This window comes from Somniosus microcephalus, chromosome 1, assembly GCF_052327205.1.
Source record: "Somniosus microcephalus isolate GS21.2 chromosome 1, FLI_Smic_1.0, whole genome shotgun sequence".
Lineage (NCBI taxonomy): Eukaryota > Metazoa > Chordata > Chondrichthyes > Squaliformes > Somniosidae > Somniosus > Somniosus microcephalus.
Genome location: NC_140987.1, coordinates 156,811,063 through 156,823,844, shown reverse-complemented (window position 1 = coordinate 156,823,844; position 12,782 = coordinate 156,811,063).

The following is a 12,782-nucleotide window of genomic DNA, read 5'->3' as shown; positions in this document are numbered from 1 at the left end:
GCATCAAAATACATTTATGGTTCAGCACATAAACGCAGTTCTATTCATACAGTGTATAAACAGGTATATCCCTGAGTGTATAAATATACATTCGCATTGTTTATATATATTTTTTTCTTAGCTTACTGGTTGTCCCTCTGTTCATGGCAAGCTGCAACATAGTGCGCCGCCAGCGTTACACAGCTTCTCTCCTCTCCCAGTAGGAATGGGAGTTTTTGGTTGTCATTCAGATTTCTGAAATCAGGGCATATTTGTGAGAATTTTTGGTAGAAATTCTCCCTGATGCCCTGATATTTTCCACAAGCTGTGAGGAAGTGCATCTCTGTCTCCACCACTCCCTGACTGCAGTGAGAGCATATCCTGTCCTCTCTTGGCAGCCTGGTCTGCCTGTGTCTGCCTTTTTCGATCGCTAGGCTATGTTCGCTAAGTCTGTACCTTGTCAAGGTTCTTCTCAGTTTGTTATCCTTTACCATGGTCAGGTAATCAGCTATGTTGTATTGTCTGTTTAGGGCCAAGTAGCAATTGAGTTTGCTTTGGGTTTTTGTTGTTTCTGCCCAATATGTCAGATATTTTTCCTTTTGCTTAGCGACGATTGTGTTGGGTCGAATTCTTTGTGTTACCCTGTCACTGTCCTGGGGCTGGTTATTGTTAGTATTGTTAGTAGTTACTTCACTGAGTCCCAGGACTAGTTGACTGAGGGTATTCTTCTTTATGGACAATCTAGGCTGACACATCAGTGTAGTACTGAAGGAATGCTGAATTGTCAGAGGTGCTGTCCTTTGTCTGAAAAGTTAAACAAAAACGCCAATATCTACAAGGAGCTGGGGAGGGTGCTGTGGAGGGCGCTGGGGAGAGCGCTGGGGAGGGCGCTGTGGAGGGTGCTGGGGAGGGAGCTGGGGAGGGAGCTGGTGAGGGTGCTGGCGAGGGAGCTGGGGAGGGTGCTGGGGAGGGAGCTGGCGAGGGAGCTGGGGAGGGTGCTGGGGAGGGAGCTGGGGAGGATATGGGGAGGCTGCTGGGGAGGGAGCTGGGGAGGGAGCTGGGGAAGGAGCTGGGGAGTGAGCTGGGGAAGGGAACTGAGTAGGGTGCTGGGGAGGGTGCTGGGGAGGGAGCTGGGGAGGGAGCTGGGGAGGGAGTTGGGGAGGGTGCTGGCGAGGGAGCTGGGGAGGGAGCTGGGGAGGGAGCTGGGGAGTGAGCTGGGGAGGGTGCTGGGGAGGGAGTTGGGGAGGGTGCTGGCGAGGGAGCTGAGGAGGGAGCTGGGGAGGGAGTTGGGGAGTGAGCTGGGGAGGATGCTGGGGAGGGTGCTGGGGAGTGAGCTGGGGAGGCTGCTGGGGAGTGAGCTGGCGAGGGAGCTGGGGAGTGAGCTGGGGAGGGAGTTGGGGAGGGTGCTGGGGAGTGAGCTGGGGAAGGGAACTGAGTAGGGTGCTGGGGAGGGTGCTGGGGAGGGAGCTGGGGAGGGAGCTGGGGAGGGAGCTGGGGAGGGTGCTGCGGAGGGTGCTTGGGAGGGCGCTGGGGAGGGAGCTGGGGAGGGAGCTGGGGAGGGTGCTGGCGAGGGTGCTGGGGAGGGAGCTGGGGAGGGAGCTGGGGAGGGTGCTGGGGAGGGTGCTGGGGAAGGAGCTGAGTAGGGTGCTGGGGAGGGTGCTGGGGAGGGTGCTGGGGAGGGAGCTGGGGAGGGAGCTGGGGAGGGAGCTGGGGAAGGAGCTGAGTAGGGTGCTGGGGAGGATGCTGGGGAGGGTGCTGGGGAGGGAGCTGGGGAGGGAGCTGGGGAGGGAGCTGGGGAAGGAGCTGAGTAGGGTGCTGGGGAGGGTGCTGGGGAGGGTGCTGGGGAGGGTGAAAATGAAGTTACCCTTCAGGACTTCAATAACATTTTGTAAGTTTGTCTACCACCTGGGAGCCGGACAAATGGACAGCCTGGCCGGCGGGCAGGAGGAAACTCCAGCTGCAGGAGGCGGACTTTGGGGACAGTCACCAGCAATCAGGTGTGGGGAGAGCCCCATGATCAGGTATGGGGAGCGGCTCCCAATCAGGATGGCTGGGGGGCGGTTGGCAGTCAGGGCTGGGGAGGGTCAGTAATCGGGGCTGGGGGGGTCAGTAATCGGGGCAGGGGGATCAGTAATTGGGATGGGGGGTCAGTAATCGGGGCGGGGGGGTCAGTAGTCGGGGCGGGGGGGGCAGTAATCGGGGCGGGGGGGTCAGTAATCGGGGCGGGGGGGCAGTAATCGGGGCTGGGGGGTTCAATAATCGTGGGGGGGTCAGTAATCAGGGGGGGTTAGTAATCGGGCTGGGGGTTCAGTAATCGGGGCTGGGGGTGGGTCAGTAATCAGGGGGGTCAGTAATCGGGGCTGGGGGTGGGTCAGTAATCAGGGCTGGGGGGTCAGTAATCAGGGCTGGGGGGTCAGTAATTGGGGCTGGGGAGGTCAGTAATCAGGGCTGGGGGGTCAGTAATCGGGGCTGGGGGGGGTCAGTAATCAGGGCTGGGGAGGTCAGTAATCAGGGCTGGGGGGTCAGTAATCGGGGCTGGGGAGGTCAGTAATCGGGGCTGGGGAGGTCAGTAATCGGGGCTGGGGGGTCAGTAATTGGGGCTGGGGGGGGGTCAGTAATCAGGGCTGGGGGGTCAGTAATTGGGGCTGGGGAGGTCAGTAATCGGGGCTGGGGGGTCAGTAATTGGGGCTGGGGGGGGGTCAGTAATCAGGGCTGGGGGGTCAGTAATCGGGGCTGGGGAGGTCAGTAATCGGGGCTGGGGGGTCAGTAATTGGGGCTGGGGGGGGGTCAGTAATCAGGGCTGGGGGGTCAGTAATTGGGGCTGGGGGGGGTCAGTAATCAGGGCTGGGGGGTCAGTAATCGGGGCTGGGGGGGTCAGTAATCGGGGCTGGGGGATCAGTAATCGGGGCTGGGGGGGTCAGTAATCGGGGCGGAGGAGGTCAGTAATCGGGGCTGGGGGTGGTCAGTAATCAGGGGGGTCAGTAATCGGGGCTGGGGGTGGTCAGTAATCAGGGGGGTCAGTAATCGGGGCTGGGGGGTCAGTAATCAGGGGGGTCAGTAATCGGGGCTGGGGGGTCAGTAATCAGGGCTGGGGGGTCAGTAATCGGGGCTGGGGGGGTCAGTAATCAGGGCTGGGGGGTCAGTAATCGGGGCTGGGGGGGTCAGTAATCGGGGCTGGGGGGGTCAGTAATCGGGGCTGGGGGGGTCAGTAATCGGGGCTGGGGGGGTCAGTAATCGGGGCTGGGGGGGTCAGTAATCGGGGCGGAGGAGGTCAGTAATCGGGGCTGGGGGTGGTCAGTAATCAGGGGGGTCAGTAATTGGGGCTGGGGGGTCAGTAATCAGGGCTGGGGGTGGTCAGTAATCGGGGCTGGGGGGGGTCAGTAATCGGGGCTGGGGGGGTCAGTAATCAGGGCTGGGGGTGGTCAGTAATCGGGGCGGGGGGGTCAGTAATCAGGGCTGGGGGTGGTCAGTAATCGGGGCTGGGGGAGGGTCAGTAATCGGGGCTGGGGGGGTCAGTAATCGGGGCGGGGGGGTCAGTAATCGGGGCGGGGGGGTCAGTAATCAGGGCTGGGGGTGGTCAGTAATCGGGGCTGGGGGAGGGTCAGTAATCGGGGCTGGGGGAGGGTCAGTAATCGGGGCTGGGGGGGTCAGTAATCGGGGCTGGGGGAGGGCCAGTAATCGGGGCTGGGGGAGGGTCAGTAATCGGGGCTGGGGGAGGGTCAGTAATCGGGGCTGGGGGAGGGTCAGTAATCGGGGCTGGGGGGGTCAGTAATCGGGGCGGGGGGTCAGTAATCGGGGCGGGGGGGTCAGTAATCGGGGCTGGTGGGGGCCAGTAATTGGGGCTGGGGGGGGTCAGTAATCAGGGCGGGGGGGTCAGTAATCGGGGCTGGGGGGGTCAGTAATCAGGGGGGTCAGCAATCGGGCTGGGGGGTCAGTAATCGGGGGGTCAGTAATCGGGGCTGGGGGGGTCAGTAATCGGGGCTGGGGGGGGCCAGTAATCGGGGCTGGGTGGATCAGTAATCGGGCGGGGGGGATCAGTAATCGGGCGGGGGGGATCAGTAATCGGGCGGGGGGGATCAGTAATCGGGGCTGGGAGGGTCAGTTATCGGGGCTGGGAGTGAAGTCGGTAATTGGGGCGGGGGCAGACCGAAGGGTTTCTTGAAGGGCCCGGGGGGCACTCCTGCTCCTCTCGGCTAACTAGGAGTGCTGAAAGAGGCATTTACCTTGAGGGGCCGCAAGCACCTGCCTCCATTTCACAGCAGAGTTCACTGACCCCGGGAAACCCGTGCAGCAGCAGTCAGTTTCAAATCGGGCTTCCAATTGCACCATGGGAGCTCGATTTAAATGTTAATTAAGCGCCCCACCTCTCCATGGCGAGATATTTGAACGCCCCGATATCTGCCGCCGTAAGAAAGACAGCGGCGTGACGGGTTGGGGACATGTTCAGCGTATTTCATGGAAATTTTTGAACAACAACGTGTCCTTGCCAACATTCTTTCATCAACCAGCACCACTAAAATGCAAATTAATTGCTCATTCATCTCATTACCACTTGGCTGCCTCTTTTGCCTAAAGGAAAAGCGACAATACTTCAAAAAGGATGTGAATCGAACTGGGGGAAATTTTAACCTGAAAAAAATGGGTGGTGTGAGGGAAGTTAAAGTGTTAAGAATCTGATTCCCGTCCTGAACCCGCCTCCAACCTGCCCACTTCCAGTTTTAACGGAACGAGACTAGGGGCAGGCAGCCAACCTGCTGCCAGGAGGCGGGCCATCTATTTAAATATTATAATGAGGCTGGAAGCCTCTGCTTTAAACTTCATTTTGAATTTAACTTTGGCTGGTTGGGTTTTGCACACCTCGTGAAATCCGCCAGCTGATGCAAAGTGAGGACTGTTGGATCCAGGAGGTCAGTGCCTTTACACTTAGCTCCTGAATCCAGGGTCCCTGCCTAACCCACCTCTTGTGATCAGAGGTCCCACCACAAGGCCTCCGATCTCCCCACACCCCGACACCCCACCCTCCCCAATGGGGCCTCCCCCCACCATCCTCCGGTCCACCCGTGCTACTCCTGGCCCCCGATCCCTTCAGACTCCACCCACCACCCCGCCCCCTCCTCCAGTACTCCCTGGGCTGCTCCCGGCCCCCGATCTCTTCAGAGCCCCGCTCCCTGCTTCTCTGGCCGACCCGTGATCATGATCTTCTGGAGACACCCCACCCCCACCACGCTTGTGTGGCCCCCCTGCAGCCCGTGGCCTACATTTTTCTGGATAAACTGATGCAAGATACATGATAACTACAACCGCCACTTTCGGTTAGTTTTGCAGTAAGGAAAAACCCAGCAGTAAGTTGATTTTTTTTTATATCATCCCATAATTTAAAGCCATTATTTTTTACTTCGTTCATGGGATCTGGGTGTCACTGGCAAGGCCACCATTTATTGCCCATCCCTAATTAGTCTTGAGAAGGTGGTGGCGAGCCACCTTCTTGAACTGCTGCAGTCCGTGTGGTGAAGGTACTCCCACAGTGCTGTTAAGGAGGGAGTTCCAGGATTTTGATCCAATGACTATGAAGGAATGGCGATATACTTCCAGATCAGGATGGTGTGTGACTTGGAGGGAACTTGGAGGTGGTGGTGTTCCCATGTGCCTGATGCCCTTGTCCTTCTAGGTGGTAGAGGTCGCGGGCTTGCGAGGTGCTGCCAAAGAAGCCTTGGCGAGTTAACATAAGAATATAAGAACATAAGAAATAGGAGCAGGAGTAGGCCAATCGGCCCCTCGAGCCTGCTCCGCCATTCAATAAGATCATGGCTGATCTGATCCTAACCGCCAATCTCTATCACAGAACTATCTCCTGAAACTAACAGAATTACACTCACAATCGGAGCAGGATCAGGCTACACGGCCCCTGGGCCTGCTCCGCTACCCACAGGGCCAAGACCGATCCGAACCTAGACTCATATCCAAATTCCTGCCCGCTCCCTGTAACCCTTAATTCCTTTTACTTCTAGGAAACTGTCTATTTCTGTTTTAAATTTATGTAATGATGTAGCTTCTACAGCTGTTTGGGGCAGCATATTCCATGGACCTGCCACCCTCAGAGTGAAGTAGTTCCTCCTCATCTCAGTTTTGAAAGAGCAGCCCCTTATTCTAAGACTATGCCCCCTAGTTCTAGTTTCACCCATCATCGGGAACATCCTCCCCGCATCCACCCGATCCAACCCCTTCACAATCTTATATGTTTCAATAAGATCGCCTCTCATTCTTCTGAACTCCAATGAGTAGAATCCCAATCTACTCAACCTCTCCTCATATGTCCATCCCCTCATCCCCGGGATTAACCGAGTGAACCTTCTTTGTACTGACTCGAGAGCAAGTATGACTTTTCTTAAGTATGGACACCAGAACTGTATGCATTATTCAAGGTGCGGTCTCAGCAATACCTTGTACAACTGAAGCAATACCTCCCTATTTTTATATTCTATCCCCCTAGCAATGAAAGCCAACATTCCATTGGCCTTCTTAATCACTTGCTGCACCTGCATACTAACCTTTTCAGTTTTGTGCACCAGGACCCCCAGATCCCTTTGTACTTTGTAGGGGGTTTCTCTTGCTTTTTCTGGTCTCCTGCCAGGCTTCGTGCAATAATTACCCTTGAGTGGTTCGACCCACTCCCCCTACGGTTCTAGACCTTGGACTTAGGTGCAGAGAACAGTAGTGCAGAGAAAGAACTCAATAGACCAGGTTGAATCGCACGAAATGGATGCTTTTATTTTTAAACAGTTTGAAGCATTATAAAATACATGTCATAGGCACAGATTAAAGTTACTACAATCATGCACAAATTTATGAACTTGACTCTATGGAAATGGGGAACACACGGCACATCGAAAAAGGGGAAACACATTACGATTTCCCTTAACTCCCTCCCCTATACCTAAACTAAGTTTCGACCTGGGGAACTTGGGATCATGCTCACCACTCTCGAAATCGCGAGAAAGGGGGTTCGCAGCCTTTTTGGCACCGCTTTCCGTCATCACGTGGATTTGGAAACTTCTGGCGCAGTCGATATTCTCTCCTCCCTCGAGGCGGTGGGGTAGACCCAGCCTCGATGAGCGCTCGTTAAGGTTGAGATCCACTAAGTCGATTTGGATTCATGGAGCAGACCCAGATGCAGGCTATGCACTTGGGAGAATCTTGTGGCCTAGATCGCCAGTCCTCCAGAGGGTTTCTTCTCCGTCGGCCTGGGTCGTCGATGATCTCCCGACCCCAGTACCCGGGCCACCCTCGTCGTCTTCTCGTCGTGGCCGAGCCTTGTTTGGCTGAACACCGACCACGTTGTCCTTTTACCGAAACCGTCCGTCTTTAAAAAGACGAAAACGTTTTCATCGATCTGCCGAAGTGGAAGAGGCGCCGATCCGGGCACCGTCCGCCCTTCGTTCGTTCCTCGTAGAAGAAAGTTCTTGAAGAAACGGAAGCCTGAAGTCGCCCAACAAGAAGCCGTGGCAGTGAAGAAGAAGTTGTTCAAGTAACCCGAAGTCCGAAGTAACTTAGATGGACTTTCAATCCATAGTTATACTCTTTTGGGACAGTCTTATCTCCCGCCAAATCATAGTCCTGTCTTTGTATTAATTTTGGCGGGCAGAAATCTCTGCAGGGGCGCTTTGTCTTGTAACGGAGCCGGTGATAACTTAAACTGGCCTTCCTGGCCGATAATGTCTTTCAATGTCTTTTGCATTGTCACCGTGGCTTGGTTCGCATATTGATCGGTCCGGACATTTTCCTTGATGGCTGCTAAACGGTTTTTCCTTTGTACGATAAATGGGTATAAGTGTTTTTACATTGTCCGCCCATATCTTGATGGGCCCCATCCTGTACTTATAATCCATTGAATATGTATGCTGTTGCTCTGAGTTTCGGTTCCCAGAGACTGGCTTTCGTGGGCTCACTGTCTTCAATCCACAAGCCTGTCTGGCTTGCAGTAACAGAAATAAAATGGTTCATAAACTGATCACGGGGCCTGGCGGCCATTTTGTATGCCCTTTTATCAAAGGTTTTTCTGTGCAAGCTTACTTTGGTCAATAAACAGTCTTATTTTATCCAGTTTTCTTGCGTGATTTTTGCTGAAAATTGCGAATCTTACAACTTCAGTACTTTCCAGTTTCTTGCCATTAAGATAATAACTTGCTCTACGATTTTTCCTGCCAAAATGCATAACCTCACACTTTCCAGTATTGTATTCCATCTGCCAAATCTCTGCCCACTTACTTAGCCTTGCAGGTTTTTTATGTCCTCCTCACTCACTACTTTCCCTCCCATCTTAGTATCATCTGCAAACTTTGATATGTTACACTCGGTCCCCTCCTCCAAATCGTTAGTATAGATTGTAAAGAGTTGGGGACCCAGCACTGACCCCTGCGGAACACCACTAGTTACTGATTGCCAGTCTGAGAATGAACCATTTATCCCAACTCTCTGCCTTCTGTTAGATAGCCAATCCGCTATCCATGCCAGAATATTACCCCCAATCCTGTGATTTTTTTATCTTAAGCAATAACCTTTTGTGTGGCACCTTGTCAAATGCCTTTTGGAAGTCTAAATACACTACGTCCACTGGTTCACCTTTATCCACCCTATACGTTACTTCCTGAAAGAACTCCAGCAAATTTGTCAAACATGACTTCCCCTTCATAAAACCATGCTGACTTTGTCCTATTAAATTATGATTATCCAAATGTCCTGTTACTGTCTCCTTAATAATGGACTCCAATATTTTACCTACCACAGATGTTAGGCTAACCAGTCTATAGTTTCCAGCCTTCTGTCTACTACCCTTTTTAAATAAGGGTGTTACATTAGCAGTTTTCCAGTCTGCCGGGACCTTTGCTGAGTCCAGGGAGTTTTGGAAAATTATTACCAATGCATCCACAATCCCTACCGCCACTTCCCTCAAGACCCTAGGATGTAAGCCATCAGGTCCAGGTGATTTATCCGCCTTGAGTCCCATTATTTTACCGAGTACCACTTCCTTAGTGATTTTGATCGTGTTTATCTCCTCCCCTCCTATAGCCCCCTGTTTGTCCAGTGTTGGGATATTCTTAGTGTCCTCTACTGTAAAGACTGATCCAAAATATTCATTCAGTGTTTTTGCCATCTCCATATTTCCCACCATTAATTTCCCGGTCTCATCCTCTAAGGGACCAACATTTACTTTCGCCACCCTTTTTCTTTTTATAAAGCTATAAAAACTCTTACTATCTGTTTTTATATTTTTTGCTAATTTACTTTCATAATCTATCTTCCCTTTCTTAATCAATCTTTTTGTTATTTTTTGCTGTCTTTTAAAGTTTTCCCAATCCTCTATCCTCCCACTAGATTTGGCTACCTTATATGCCCTTGTTTTTAGTCGAATACTATCCTTAATTTCTTTCCTTAGCCACGGATGGCTGTCTTTTCTTTTACACCCTTTTCTTCTCAGTGGATTATATATTTTTTGGAAGTTGTAAAATAACTCCTTAAATGTACACCACTGATCATGTATCGTCTTACCCTTTAATCTATTTTCCCAATCCACTCTACTGAATTCCGCTCTCATACCTTCATAGTCTCCTTTATTCAAGCTTAGCACGCTTGTTTGAGATCCAACCTTCTCACCCTCTTATTGAATATGGAATTCAACCATGTTATGGTCACTCATTCCAAGGGGATCCTTTACTAGGACATTTTTAATTATTCCTGTCTCGTTACACAGGACCAGATCTAAGGTTGCTTGCCCCCTGGTCGGTTCAGTTACATACTGCTCAAGAAACCCATCCCTAATACATTCAATGAACTCATCCTCAATTTGATTTGTCCAATTAATATGATAGTTAAAATCCCCCATAATTATAGATGTTCCCTTATTACAAGCCTCAACTATTTCCTGATTGATACTTCGTCCAACCGAGTTGCAACTGTTCGGAGGCCTATAGACTACGCCCACTAGTGTTTTTTTCCCCTTATTATTCCTTATCTCCACCCAAATTGTTTCATTATCCTGATCTTTTGACCCAATATAATTTCTCTGTATTACACTGATTCCTTCCTTTATTAACATAGCCACCCCACCTCCCCTTCCTTCCTGCCTGTCCTTCCTGATCGTTAAATAACCTGGTATGTTTAATTCCCAGGCATTGTCACCCTGCAGCCATGTTTCTGTAATGGCCACAAGGTCATACCTATATGTAGTTATTTGTGCCATTAACTCATCTATTTTGTTACGAATGCTACGTGCATTCAGATAGAGAACTTTCAAATATGTTTTGTGACACTTAGTTCCTGCTTTTGCCATTTTTATTACTTTACTTTTTACTCCATACCTTCTGCCCCTTCCTGACATGCTCTGGTTTTTAATTTCCCCACTGCTACCTAAATCTATGACCTTCTCTGTTGTCATTTTTATTATTTGCTCTCTAGGAACCTCCCCCCCACTAGTTAGTTTAAAGCCCTCTCTACAGCCCTAGTTATATGATCCGCCAGGACTCTAGTCCCAGCACTGGCCAAGTGAAGCTCATCCCAACGGAACAGCTCCCTCCTGCCCCAGTACTGGTGCCAGTGTCCCAGGAAGCAAAACCCATTTCTCCCACACCAGTCTTTGAGCCACGCATTTTACTCTCTAATTTTATTTGTCCTAGCCAAATTCGCTCATGGCTATTATTACCCTTGAGGTTCTGTTTTTTAATTTGACCCCTAGCTGCTCATACTCCTTTAACAGAACCGGCTTCCTAGTCCTATCTACGTCGTTTGTACCAACATGGACCACGACGACTGGATCCACCCCCTCCCACTGCAAGTTTCTTTCCAGCCCAGAGGAGATGTCCTTAACCCTGGCACTGGGTAGGCAACACAGCCTACGGGACTCTCGCTCTTGGCTGCAGAGAACTCTATCTACCCCCCTAATAATACTATCCCCTACCACTACAACATTTCTATTTACTCCCCCCTCTTGAATGGCCCCCCGTTCCACGGTGCTGTGGCCAGGTTGCTCATCCTCCCTGCAGTCCCTGCTCCCGTCCCCACAGGGAGTAAGAACCTCAAATCTATTGGACAAGAGCAAGGGCTGCGGCTCCTCCAACATTACCTCCTGGATCCCCGTACCTGCCTCGCTCGTAGTCACACCATCCTGTCCCTGACCACGGACTACATCTGGATTAATTAACTTCATAGGTGTGACCACCTCCTGATAAACAGAGTCCAGGTACTTCTCCCCCTCCCTGATGTGTCACAGTGTCTGAAGCTCAGACTCCAGCTCATCAACACGGAGCTGGAGATCCTGTAGCAGCAGACACTTGTCACAGATGTAATCACCGTTAGCCTCAATGGGGTCCACCGGCTCCCACATCTTGCAACAGTAACACATCACCTGCTCCATTCTATGTAATTAATTAAAAAATTTATTGTTAGTTATGGACACCCTCTGCCCGATTATAGATGCTAGTATCCCCTTTAATTAATTGGATTTAAATTAAATCAATCCCTCTAATTACACCAGTTAAATGGTTTACCAACTGTCCCCACTACACCACAGAGGCACTAGAAAAAAAACCCCGCAGAATTTAAGCTTGTAATGAAAAGGAGAAAGAAAGAAATACTCACCAACCAATCCAACCAATCACTTACCTGCTTCCTAGTGACGTCACACTTGGATTACTTGTAGCCTCTCTCCTCTGCTGTTGAATCATCAACAATGCATCTTGTAGATGGTACACAATGAATGGTAGGAACCTAGGAAGGACAGAGGATCAGAGGGACCTTGGTGTGCATGTACATTGATCCCTGAAGGCAGCAGGACAGGTAGATAAGGTGGTTAAAAAGGCATATGGGATGCTTGCCTTCATTAGCTGAGGCTTAGAATATAAGAGCAGGGAGGTTATGATGGAACTGTACAAAACGCTAGTTAGGCCACAGCTGGAATACTGTGTGCAGTTCTGGTCACCACACGATAGGAAGTATGTGATTGCATTGGAGAGGGTGCAGAGAAGATTCACCAGGATGTTACCTGGGCTGGAGCGCTTCAGCTATGAAGAGAGACTGGATAGGCTGGGGTTGTTTTCCTTAGAGCAGTGAAGGCTGAGGGGGGACCTGATTGAGGATTACAAAATTATGAGGGGCATAGATAGGGTAGATAGAAAGGAACTTTTCCCCTTAGTAGAGGGGTCAATAACCAGGGGGCATAGTTTCAAGGTAAGGGACAGGAGGTTTAGAGGGGATTTGAGGAAAAACTTTTTCACCCAGAGGGTGGTTGGAATCTGGAACTCACTGCCTGAATGTGTGGTAGAGGCAGGAACCCTCACAACATTCAAGAAGCATTTAGATGAGCACTTGAAATGCCATAACATACAAGTCTACGGACCAAGTGCTGGAAAATGGGATTAAAATAGATAGGGCTTGATGGCCGGCGCGGACACGATGGGCTGTATAACTCTGTGGGCTGGATTTTGTCAATGGGGAGCTTTTGGAGGCGGGTCTCCCACTTTTTGGGTTGTAGTCCCACCTCCATCGAATTGTGGCCAACCCACGCTATTTTCCCTTGATTGGGACAGGCCAATTAAGGGACACCTGGTTACTGGTGACATCAGCGATTGACATTTCATCTGTCAAGAGGTTTTGACAGATGAAAAATCAGCGTTTGACAGCTCGGTGAAGCGGTCAATCAGTGACAATCTGTCTTCTAACTTGAGTCCTTCTACTCAGACTCAGTTAGAGATCTCTCCAGACCAGAAAGCAGAGGCTGCAGCTTTTGACAGTTCAGCGGCCATTCTGCTTTC